Source organism: Myxocyprinus asiaticus, chromosome 32, assembly GCF_019703515.2.
Source record: "Myxocyprinus asiaticus isolate MX2 ecotype Aquarium Trade chromosome 32, UBuf_Myxa_2, whole genome shotgun sequence".
Taxonomy (NCBI): Eukaryota; Metazoa; Chordata; class Actinopteri; order Cypriniformes; family Catostomidae; genus Myxocyprinus; species Myxocyprinus asiaticus.
Genome location: NC_059375.1, coordinates 28,944,142 through 28,958,069, shown reverse-complemented (window position 1 = coordinate 28,958,069; position 13,928 = coordinate 28,944,142).

Sequence of the window (13,928 nt, the reverse complement as noted above, 5' to 3'; positions counted from 1 at the left end):
AGCGCAGCTATTTGCACTTCAATAGTCTGGTGGAAACACAGAAAGTGAAGACAAACTGCGGCCGCCTGTGTTGCTGCAGTGGCATGGGGGGTAACGAGGGTGTAGATGTGCTTTTTTCGTGTGGATGACCCAGGTGCGATTCTGCCTTCTGTCCCACTTTTTCCCATCCTGTTTCCTGTCTTTAATACTTATAATAATACATCAAACTGAATATAAAGGTTGATTTCCTCGCAGTGATTTGTGTAGGTCAGGGAGTTGATAGTAAGGTTTGATCCGGGTAAATTAACCATGGTTTTACTATAGTAATATTGCACTAACCATGTTTTTTTTACTAAAGCCTTAGTTTTAATGCAATTAACCAAGGTGTTTGTTACACTCGGAGGAAGAGGACGACAGAAGTGATAAACCCAAATGCAGATTTATTAAGGGATGCAAACAAAACACAGGTCTCCTGAAGCCCAAAATGAAGAGGACGACACTGAAGGCCAGGGAGGATCCAGTGGATGATTAGGAGGCCTGGGAGATGGTCACAAAGCAGGAACAGGTTCAGGAGGACTGGGAGGCAGCCACAAGGCAGGGACAGGGTCAGGAGGCCTGGGAGGTGGCCACAGGGTAGGGACAGGGTCAGGAGGCCTGGGAGATAGCTACAAGGCAAGGGCAGGGTCAGGAGGCCTGGGAGATGGCCACAAGGCAGGGGCAAGTTCAGGAGGTTTAGGAGGAGGAGGATCAGGTGGCCAGGACAGAGTTGGTGGAGGGTCAGGAGGTTTAGAGGCTGGAGGCTGCCATGGAAGGCTTGGAGGAAGGTGAGGAGGATTTGGGAGGTGGAGCCAAAGGAGACTCAGGAGGTGAAGCCATAGGAGACTCAGGAGGTGGAGACGTATGAGGCGGAGTCATAGGAGGATCTGGAGGTGGAACCGTAGGAGGCTCAGGAGGCGGAGCTGGAGAACTTGGAGACTGGAGTGTAGCCGAAGGCTCAAAGGACCTAGGTGGAGCCGGAGGCTCAGAGGACCAAGGCAGTGCCAGAGGCTCAGAGGACCAAGGCGGAGCTGGGGGATCGGAAGACTGATGTGGAGCCAGTGGGACTGAGGACCAAGGTGACACTGTAGGGATGGAGGTCCCCGGTGGAGCCGAAGGATCGGAGAGCCAAGGCATAGCTGGAGGATCGGAGAGCTAAGGTTGAGCCAGATGGCCAACAGACCAAGGCGGAGCTGGAGGGACAAGGAAACCCGGTGGAGGCAATAGGCTGGAGGACCACGGTGGGATTGTAGAGCCGAGGTGATGTTGAGGGATCAGAGGGCCAAGGCGTAGTCCAGGGCTCGGAGGGCCTAGACGGAGTTGGAGGATCGAAAGTTATTTTTGTCTGTAATGCCACAGGGGGTGATGGTCAAGTCGGTGACTTGGGGAGAACCAGCTGATCAGGAGGAGGAGCAGCTAATGTCCTGGGCGGAACCAGCAGAGGAGGAATGTCAATCGTGCTGGATGGAACCAGCAGAGGAGGAAGGGCTCAGATACTGGACGGAATCAGTGGAGCAGAAGGGCTGGACGGAACCAGTGGAGGAGGAAGGGTACTCGGGGTGGGTACAAGTGTGGGAACCAGCTCCAGATCTAACAGCACAGCGAGCGCTGGCTCTGGGACAGACAATGCTTGCAACGCTGGCTCTGGGGAGGATGTGGCTTGCAACGTGGGCTCTGGGACGGACGAGGCTTGCAATGCTGGCTCATTGGCCGTGGCAGTCATGGGTGTTGGCTTGTTGGCCGTGGCAGATGTGGGCGTTGGCTCGTTGGATGTGGCAGGCGTGGGCATTGGCTCATTGGACGTGGCAGTTGTGGGCATTGGCTCGTTGGACATGGCAGGCATGGGCGTTGGCTCAGTAGGGTGAGGCCATGGAAGGCCAGGAGGGAGGAGCCGTGGAAAGCCTGGAGGGAGGAGCCGTATTCAAACCTTGTCGATGGCGGATTATCAGCGCTGGTTCATTCCAATGGCTGGCTGAGGCTAACATGTGGAAGCGTAGGGAATACTCAGGGATTGACAACTTTCTCTGATTAAAATGGCTAAGTTTCTCACCGGTGTGGAAATCCCCCATGAATGGATCGAATACGAATTTGAATACGATTGCCTCACCTGTTTAACATCTCCTGTTTCACATTGCCTTGTTATTTTAACTTGTCAAATTGTTATTTGTCTTAAATTGTCCGTCTCAACTTTTTTGGAGTGTGTTACAATCACCTGATTTGAAATTACTGTACATTAAGGCTCACTGGTGTAGTCAAAACAACCTGGAGCTGAATACGGTCAAAACAGTGGAGATGATTGTGGACTTTAGGAGGAACACCCCAACACTGACCCCCCTCACCATTCTAAACAGCACTGTGGCAGCAGTGGAGTCATTCAGGTTCCTGGGCACTACCATCTCACAGGACCTGAAGTGGGAGACCCAAATTGACTCCACTGTGAAAAAGGCCCAGCAGAGGTTGTACTTCCTTTGCCAGTTGAGGAAGTTCAACCTGCCACAGGCGCTGCTGATACAGTTCTACTCAGCAGTCGTTGAGTCTGTCTGGTTTGGTGCAGCTACAAAATCGGATATCACAAGACTACAATGGACAGTTCGTACTGCTGAGAGGATTATTGGTTGCCCCCTGCCCTCCCTTCAAGAACTGTACACTTCCAGAGTGAGGAAAAAGGCTGGAAAAATCACTCTGGACTCCACTCACCCTGCCCACCTTTATGAACTGTTGCCTTCTGGCAAGCACTTCAGAGCACTGAGCACCAGAACCGTCAAGCACAGGAACAGTTTTTTCCCTCAGGCTATCCATCTCATGAACAGTTAAAGTTGCCCCATTGAGCAATAATTAATGTGTAATACACAGCTTAGTCTATTTATATTTATCCAACATACTATACCTCTTCTGCCATTACATTACCTTGTTTCTGTATATAACATAATATATATATATATATATATATATATATATATATATATATATATATATATATATATATATATATATATATATTGTCCTATTGTGTATTTCTATATATATTTTATTTTCTATTCACTTTTTATTTTTATTCTTTTTTTTTTATTTTTTTTTATCATCTCTGTCTAGTTGTTGTATTGTTTGTGCACTGGAAACTCTTGTCACTAAGACAAATTCCTTGTATGTGTAAGCATACTTGGCAATAAAATTCATTCTGATTCTGATTCTGATTCTGTTTAAAAAACCTAAACAATGAAATTCACAAGGTAAAACATCATATTATGTGTAGTTGTAGTGTTTTCAATTTAGCAAAGGGTGAATATAATTTACAAATCACTCCTTTTTGTTTTTATTAGCATTTTTCATACTGTCCCAACTTTCTTGGAATTGGGGTTGTATATATTACAAAACACTGACTGCCTAGTTGGCTGTGGGTGTGTGCGGCACCCATTACCCACTGAAGCTTCACTATACTGAAGGCTGTAAGCAATTTTTAGGAATCCCACACATTATATGTCCCTACTACCTGACAAATATCACTGAAAGAAGTGTCCTGAGAAATCACACCTGTGACAGTCCCAAGGAGCTCTCTGCTTGTCAATCATTCTGCATGTCAGGTTGGTTGAAGGGATGGGGTTGGTCTATTTAAGTGGCTGAAGTTCACAAAATGGCTGAGATCACTTACAGCACCTTTAATTGGATGTACACCTCAAGAGAATGAAGATGAGGCCATTAGATTTACTTTTAACCTGGCCTATTATCATGATGATTAAGTCATGAATTGAGTTTTGCCTGTTCCTGGACTTTAAACAAACTACAAGTTATAACATTCAGTTCAGCGGTTTTCTCTGAGCTAAAAGGCTCTAATTGGTTGACTAACCTGTCGAGTCAGCATTCTCTCCCTCACACTTCCTCTGAGATAACCTAAGTTTTATGCTAAAGGCCACGATTGCTTTCGCAGCCCTTTATGGTGTAGTGGTGCATTTTTTGACAATGATTTCACAGCACAGTGCATTTTGTTCAGACAAAATGAAGATCACATGATGAGGTTTATCCTGACACATCTACTGTATCATCACTTTTCACACCTCATATTGCTGCAGACATCCTGATAGCCCTGAGAGCAAAAGGTTTTCTATAGTAATACCCTTCTAAACAGTTATGATAATGTCTGATAAGCAAGGGTGTAGATTTAGCTTCAGGGGGTGGGGGGTACTGGCACACATCCAAGCTTCTTGATTAATTTCAAACAGATTTATGCATCTGATCTGAATTTTGTTATTGAAGGGGGACTCATTGGTAAAACATCTCTGTTATATCTACTCTGCAAATCATGCATTCAGGCCATCACTAATGCTATTAGCAGCACTTATGAGGGAATTAATGTAATAGTATTAGTACAGGTAATTATTGCAACAAACAGACATTATTAGAATTGTTTGGGTAGTCAATTTAGATGTGATAGACGAAAATCTGTCATTTGTTTATGAACACCTAATGTCAGTGAATGAAAAGCGGGGTGTTTCTCTTTCTTTCTTTCTTTCTTTCTTTCTTTCTTTAAAAGAAATACCACTTGCTTTGATATGTTGTTTTACAATGCAAAGACATTCATATATTTTTAAGTTCGGCTTAAGAGTCCAAATACTTTTTGGGGCCACTGTAGTATTACCTAAGAGTCACTGATGTAATTCAACTGTGTTAACCCCAGAGGTCACTGTACTATTGAGATTTACAGTCAGGACTGGGTTACTGATCTCAACCTGTTCCCAATTATGTGTTGTGTATTTAGGTTTCCTTTTTGAAGTAGTTTGTTTCCTACTGTAAAAATCAGTAAAGGACAGTCTTTATGAGCATTGGTGATTTCCCTTCTCTTTTTCCCCTGGTTCCACAGATAAATATCTGGGTTTAGACACCTACAGTATACACAGTAGTCAATTATTTTTACAAATTGGGATGGTGTAGTCAAAGTTTTTTACTTAATAGGTCTATTACTTATGGGTCATTGACAAATTACACCCAAAATTAAAATGAGAAACCTTTTAAAAATCTAGTTAAAAAAACTAGATTAAACTTCTTCCTTTCTACATCCGTTGACTGCTGGGCATTCCAGTTACTCCCATTCATTTTAATAGAAGTGGCCTGTCTATACTAAGTAGTCTCAGTACCAATGTTTATCTCAGCCAACTAAATACTGACAAAACACTATTTTACTGTGTTTTATAGTTTTAATGGTCAACATAAACAACAAAATGGCTACCTACATGTTGGTTACACTCAAAGATTTTGATTTGGTGGACAAAAGCATTTAAAAATATGAATATCAACTACTCATTTCTCATTTACAGTCACCACTATCCTAACTATCCTAGGGCCATTACTTCCCTCACATTCTCAATGGAAAACCTTCAACCTTTTCTACTGATGCGGCTAATAGATTTAGACAAAATCAATGTATAGTCCACTACTCTCACCACATAAATTGATTCCTCATGTTTTCTGTTTCTAACATTTATCTAGAGCATTCTTGTGAAACTTAGAAAAGGATGGCTCATGAGCCTGGATAATCCACATGCAATGTGACTAGACATGTCTTAATTGCCAGTGCAGGGTTGAGTTGGAAAGGATGTACACAAACCGCATCTCATTTCTGTAGGCAGTACTATATTCAAACAAAATCAGCTAGACAAGCTAAAGATCAGGCTTTTATCATGTACTATGATCTAAGGAGTAGTTCAACAAATATACAAATTCTGTCATTATTTACTCACCTCTTAATGTCCTTCCAAAACCATGTGATTTTCTTTCTTCCGCAAACATAAAAGGTGGTGATAGAGGTGTTAGGCAAGATGTTCATGCTGTTCTTTTCCATACATTGAATACAAAGAATAATGACCAAGGGCTGTCAAGCTCTAAAAATGACACAAAAAAAAGCTAAATTCCTGTCTTCTGGAGCAATATGATAGCTGTGTAAGGAACTGACCTTAATTTAAGTCATTATTCATTGAAAATTTTACCCACTGCCGCAGCTCTCAAATCTCATTCATGCAATCTGATTTTGCACATATTCAAATTTTGATGTTGCCATCAGTTAACACAGTAAACAAATGAGAACCAATGACAATCATGGAAAAGAGCATCATGAACAGACTACTAAACTTCATTTTGTGTTCAACAGAAAGATTTAAAGGTGAAGGTGAGTAAAAAATTATTTAAATTTTTGTGTGAACTATTCCTTTAAAATATGTTAATACTAGATGTAGAATTCCAATGCACATAATAAAGAGCTGCACAATAAATGTAAGAACCATTTTTGGATTTGACACATGATATATCTCTAATAAAAATAAAACAGTGGTAAACTGATCATGCCTCACAACATGAGTTATTATAATTTCTTTATTTTTCTTTATTTTTTCTTTTTCTTTTTTATGATGACTTTAAACACCATTTCAAAGCCCAGTATATGAGAGAAATGTGATGGGATACAATGGAATGAGGCATTCAATGTTGCTGCTGTCAATCATTTTGCACACAATTGACAGGTTATGTGACTCTACCTGTCTTTTGAAGTGCTTTTGCCCATAATGAGAAATGGCAGCTTTCAACACTTTGCTGCTACAGCTGTCCTTTCTTAGGATGTAGGCATTCCTTAAAAATAAAATGATTAGAATCTGTCTTGTTAGTCACTTTATCAGTGCATATTTAAACCAATTATGTCAGCAATTTTGTGGTATTATAGTAGCCTACTATAACCATGGTAGAGCCAAGATAGAAAAAAATAGGCATTACAGTATAATGCTCCCAGGTAAGTCTGTGATCCCAGATGTTTATGACTTTTTTCTTCTGCTGAACACAAACGAAGATTTTTAGAAGAATATCTCCGCTCTGTAGGTCCATACAATGTAAGTGAATGGTGGCCAAACTTTGAAGCTCCAAAAATCACATAAACACTGGATTTAACCACTCCAGTGGTTAAATCCATATTTTCAGATGGGTGAACTATCCCTTTAAAAATGTGACATGAAAATGTGTTGTACTTAACCTGCGTGAAGCCATTTAATTAATGTAGAAAAAAACTGCAGCTCAGGTATGTCAGTATGTTAGACGCACATCGCTAAACTTCAGAGAACGACAGTAAACGAGGAGCATATGGGATGAGTTTGGTCGTGTGCACCATGTGACCCTGCAGCACCAGAGAGTCGAGAAGCCGTTACATCCCTGAGGGCTCAATGTTTTGACTCCAAGCCATGAATCGTTCCCTGCCACCCCGCTCTCTGTTTTTACTTTCATACAATCACACAAAAATACATAGCAATAGGCACACAACCCCGTTTAGCAGAATTGCACTTTCTCTCATAATAGCCTACTGATTGTTTATTGGGGCATCTAAGGTTGTCACTATCTTTGATTCTTCAGTCCTCAAATTTCTGAATATTTAATCACAGTGATGTTAGATTATTATTAGATTCACAATGTGGTTGGATTTTCTTCCATTATGTCTGACTATGCACACAATGTTCTCATTATGAGATTTGCATTTTCAGCAAAAACAAAATGTAAATGGTAACTGGAGCTGAATCTTGAAATAGGCATGCGTAGGTATTGAGCAACCTTTTCCTCTGCAGGCAGTGAAATGGTCTGATTTCATGATTCAATGAATTCTCGTACATTCATTATACAGCAGGAGTCAGAATGTGTGGTTTTTGCAATTCAAAATGTGATAATTTGTGTGCAAACAACATGTAATGGGTTATTGTAGCATACTATATATATCACATTTTGTGAGAGCAGCTGTGTGTGGAATAAAGCTGAAATTAACTTGACTGATGTAGCAATGCCCTCTGGTGGATGGAAATGAAAACAACAAAGGCCGCACTCATTTTAAACCTTATTAAAACTTTCATTGACATAATCTCCTGTCTGTAATAATAATAATACAATTATTATTACTATTGTTGTTATGTATTGTTTATTATCATCACATATTGTAATAGTGAATAAAAAGAATTTAGCTCAAGATGAACAGTGTTGCACATTTCTTTATTTTTAGATCAGTTCCATAAAGAGCTACTTCTGGTACAGATTTATACTGGGGATAGTTCACCCAAAAGTGAAACTCCTCTCATCATTTACACACCCTCATGCCATTCCAGATGTGTAAGACTTTCTTTCTTCTGCTGAACACAATTTTTTTTAGAAGAATATTTCAGATCTGTTGGTTCATACAATACAAGTGAGTGGTGACCAGAACTTTCAAGCTCAAAAAGCATATAAAGGCAGCATAAAAGTAATCCATACGACTCCAGTGGTTAAATTTATGTCTTCAGAAGTGATATGATAGGTGTGGGTGAGAAACAAATCAATATTGTAAATCTCCAATTTCACATTCACATTCAGAAAGTGAAAGTGAATGTGGAGATTTATAGAAAAAAAAAGGATTTAAATATTGATCTGTTTCTCATCCAAAGTGATTGCATCACTTCAGAAGACATATATTAAACCAATGAAGCCATATGGATTACTTTTATGCTGCCTTTATGTGATTTTTAGAGCTTGAAAGTTCTGGCCACCATTCACTTGCATTGTATGGACCTATAGAGCTGAGATATTCTTCTTAAAATCTCAGTTTGTGTTCAGCATAACACATCTGGGATGGTATGAGGGTGAGTAAATGATGAGAGAATCTTTATTTTGGGGTGAAATATCCCTTTAAAGTCCAGAAAAAAAAAAAAATTATTAAAAAAATTCCTTATAAAATCATGTGATAGTAGGCCAAATTAAATGCACATTAAAATGTGTGACATTGTTAATGTATAGTTGTACTGTTTACTGTATAGTGAAATATCTAAACATCTTTTGGCTGTTGTTGTCTTGTGGTATGCATTTGAACGCAGGATTGTGAATTTTAATTTGATAAAACAAAAAATGGATTTCGTTGTATGTGTTGTCCATACTCAAGACAGTAAAATATTTCTAATCATCACAAAAAACTTTGGTCTAAGAAAACACACAGTCAAGAGTGTTTGGTGAACCAAAATTACTACAAAAGCATGAAATACTATACCAAACAATATTCTATAGGATTCTCAAACTTTCCTCGAAAGCAAGTCTACATTAAAGGAGACCTGGATCATTAGAAATCAAAACTGGATAGTAGAATTTCTAGTTATGTAATAAAGGACTGAGCAGGCATAGAGTAATGAACAGACCTAATATGAAGTTATCTTTCCGTCCCAGACTGATTTATTTGGCCATCTCACTTTGATAGATTAGCTTTGATCCCACCTGTGTTTGTTGTTCTCTCCCCCTTTGGTCTCCAATTTCAAATAGTACAAACAAGTTGCCATATCACCAGTGTCAGGTCAGGAAACATACGGAAATGTCAACTTTGTCTTTTGATGTACGCACCTAAAGACTATGTTTAAATGCTCGTTTATTTATTAACTGTTTTGAAGCCAAGACCATCTTTTGACCTCTTCAATGATGATGGTGTTGATATATGCACCATCACCACCATAGGCTCATGTCGATTCTTTCACAGATCTCTACATGGCGATGCAAATTCACATCCCAGCTAACCCAATTACAATGCCTGCTTGTATCTCCACGGGATTCTCATCCCAAGTCCACAATTTGGAACTAATTATCCCACAGTGAAATGGCTAGTGTAGGAGGTGAACATTAATGTCCCATGTATAGAAAAAATAAACAATGGCTAGCTATGCAAATTATCGGCTACATTTCTTTTGAAGAAAAAGAATGCGTTCGTCAACAATTAAATTATTTAAAAAAACAATAACACTGCTGGTGTCAAGATACATTAATTTATTATCATAACATTATCCATTCAGGTCACATTCTAACATGTACAGCGGATTTTAAAATGTAATTATTGGATTAATCATAATTTTTTTGGTTATGACAAGGGGTTATTCAATAGCACTAACGATGTCCTCTGTGACTTCTTCGAAAAAAAAGTTTAATTAAAAGAAAAAGTTAAAACAAGGACATTTACATGAGCCACTCCCCATTAATCTGCCTACTAATATCATTTTTATGGACATAGCAGAATGTGTCCACAAATAAAACAGGTGTCTGGTGTCATTATTCTCTGGGATTCAAAGGTCGAATGATAATCTTTGAACCCTGAACCGAGAGTGCATGTAAATGTTAATTGAAGTGGGGGAGGGGGTTAGGAAGGCATGTTGCTTCATAATTTAAGTATAATGCTGTCTGTTTCTACCAAACGTCCAGCTTGTTGCTTGTTTCAGCTGGAGCAGATTGATCAAACAGGTGCTTGCTGAAATATTAACTTAATTCTGTTGCCATTTTTAGATGTATTAATGAATTTTATTGTCAGTTTGAAGTTTCTTTTAAAATGTTTTCAGTTTTATCTACTTTTTAGCTATTTAGCAACTGTGAACTTAATGTATGCAATAGAACAAAAGACATTAATAAACACATTGCCTTGGACATCAACGTCTCTTGCTCTTGGTAACCATTTATTTTCATTTATTGTTTAAATGTTTTTATTAAAATCGCTTTTGGTTATCATATTTATTAAATAACATGCATATTATGGTTGGCTATATAGAATGTCTCCTAATTTTGGGGAGTAGAAGTACCATTTATAAGGTCATTCACATTTTAATGTACTTTTACCTCATGTCTGACATTCCTGCGCATATTTAAAAGTTTTATTCTGAGACAGATGCTGATAATATCTGCAGTTCTTTATCTCATATGGGACCCCAAGGGCTATTTCTGTGCAGACAAGATGTTCCTGGGCCATCGGAAAGAAAAAAATAAGCCAAAGTCTAGTCTTAGAATATTGAAAATATAAATGTTACAAATATATTAAATAATGGTGGAAGTACCAATTTTTTTTAAAGGATTTGGAACATATTTTGATTTCATTCCCATCTTATCAGAAATTCTAAAAAGAAGCAATATTCCCAATTTTTTAATCAATATTCCAAATATTATTATTTTATTTATTTGTTTGTTTTTTGAGAAAGTGCGATTATATTCCTCTTAATCATGAGACAATTTACGAACCTAATTTTTTTATTTATTTATTTATTTATTTATTTATTTATTTATGTGCTTAGAAACAGGTTATGTATACAGTCTTAAAATGTAATCCTTTTGCTGGAGAATCTCAAACGTTAATAAGTGCGTTGTCGTGTACTAATAGTTTAATTTGGGAAAACTATAGCATGAAGACAGTATACAGACTAACTGGCAATTAGATTAGAGCAATTAGACAGTGATGACTGATATCTGACAGCCACAACCATTTAGGTGTCCAATGAGTTTTGAATGCAAGGTGGTAGGCAGAAATAATCAGTCTTTGATAAAAAAAAAAGATATATTGTTCATAATTATTAAAACATTAAAAAGACCTTAGTGTTTATAAACAGAATCTCTGTTAAGGCACTCAAAGGTTGTCATTTAAAAAAAAAAAAAAGCCTGGGGCCTGGGTAGCTCAGCGAGTATTGACGCTGAATATCAACCCTGGAGTCGCGAGTTCAAATCCAGGGTGTTCTGAGTGACTCCAGCCAGGTCTCCTAAGCAACCAAATTGGCCCAGTTGCTAGGGAGGGTAGAGTCACATGGGGTAACCTCCTCTTGGCCTCTACATGCTGGGAGTCTCCGCGGTGTCATGCACAGCAAGCCACGTGATAAGATGCACAGATTGATGGTCTCAGAAGCAGAGGCAACTGAGACTTGTCCTCTGCCACCCGGATTGAGGTGAGTAACCACACCACCACAAGGACCTACTAAGTAGTGGGAATTGGGCATTCCAAATTGGGGAGAAAAGGGGATAAAAAAAAAAGTCTGGTCTGCTCTAAATGAGGATAACCCATTTAACCAAACACATTCTGTGAACTCGTACAAAATTTTGTTAGATCAAAATGAATATTGTAAACTTAAAGGGATATTTCCAAATGTATGACTTCCTTTCATCTGTGAAACACAAAAGGAGCCTCAGTCAACATTCACTTTCTTTGTGTGGGAAGAAAAAAAGATTTATGGTATCTTTTGGTGTCCTACAGAAGAGAGTAAATTTAGAAGCTGAGCAAACGATGTCTATATTTTCATTTTTGGGTAAACAATCCCTTTATATAGGGAATGTTCTCATGTATGACATTGCACAAGCACCTAATAAACAATTTTTTTCTTTGCTTACTGCAGAAAGTGAATCATTTCGAGCGAGCTATGGTCACCTCATTGCAGTGTGAGTAAACAGGTTGGCCTTGTGACCAAGCTAAGCCTCCTCTTACCACATTGCTGTGGAGATTTCTTATTAGCACTGCCCCATTTAAAAGGTCAGCATGCCTGATGAATTCTAACTGCAGAGTACCTCCAGGCAGTACAGGTTTCTGGAGCAGAATATCCCGAAAAAAACAATCTAAAGCCTTAAGAGAAAATTACAGGCTCTGAAAACATACTGTGAAATGGGGGGGAAAATGGGAAAAAAGTCCACATACCAAGCAAGAAACAATAGTGTAATAGCAATTAGATACAAAGAATGAAAGGGCAACCAAAGGTGATCAAAGACTTTTTCCAAAAGAACTTGTGCGTCCTCATAGCAAGACATGTAATTCCATGCATTGCATGACAAATCATACAATTCAGTCCCCATTTTCAGCCTGAACAAATAACGTTTATGTGGTTTCATGATAAAACATTTTCAGCATTGTGACACAAGGAACAGCATTACAGGGTCATCATTCAACTGTGACCAAGCAAAGATTTTGTTATTTTAAGCAATTAAGGAATAATTTCATGCTCGTAAAGCAGTAATGAGAATCCATCCATATAGGGATTTTTTGTTACTAGGCACACTGAGGGGTGTGACAAAAGCTTTAGAACATATAATATGAAAACCTAAAGCTGTTGCATTGCTGTAAGCTCTGAATTTCAGAGTGATAAGATCTGACCCAAGTTTGTCTCTATACAGCTACTGTATGAATTCTCAAAACATGAAGAAAATTGATGTTGCAATGAACTCTGCTGGAAAAAAAATCACATGCAAATTCACAGTGCTCATCACCAACTAGGTGGATTTATCAGTGATGCTTTAATGATTTAATAAGTGATTTGTTGCATTTATTCAGGAAATAATTATATTAAATAATGCAGTAATTCATTAATGAAATAATGCATTTATCTTTTTCATTTTGGAAGTGTGAGATTTCTCGCACAATTTTCATCCTTTTTAATTAAAATGTTTGTAATATTAATGGAAAAAGAATGCAAAAATGCTACGGTAAAAAAAAACTGTCAATTGGTTAACTGGTGCCATATACAGTGACAAATTATATTATATTTAACAAGACAACATGCAATTTTACTGTAAAATATTGTATATATTAATAATGTTAATATGCAGGCACCATTATGACATCCCGTTATGCCTGAAACGTTGTCATTGTATTTTTTAAGGTGGATTTCTGGCAACCACAGCTGCCAGATTTTTACCGTAAATTAACCTTTTTTTTTTTATTTTATTTTTTTTTTATTTTTTTATTTTTTTTTTTTTTTGGCCTTTCAGTTTTCATGAATTACACATTTAGTCGCACACTAGAAATAATATGTAAAAATGTGCAAGTCTAATGGAATGTCTTGAGTTCTACAATTGCAAATTTTTCAGGTGGAAGGGAAGATAACAGACATATTGAGCACTTTATTAGGAACACTTACATATTTATGCAATTATCTAATCAGCCAATCATGTGGCAGCAGTGGTATGCATAAAATCACGCAGATACAGGCCAGGAGCTTCATTTAATGTTCACATAAACCATCAGAATGGGGGAAAAATGTAATCTCAGTGATTTCAACCGTGGCATGATTGCTGGTGCCAGACGTGCTGGTTTGAGTATTTCTGTAACTGCTGATCTCCTGGGATTTTCACACACAACAGTCTCTAGAGTTTACTCA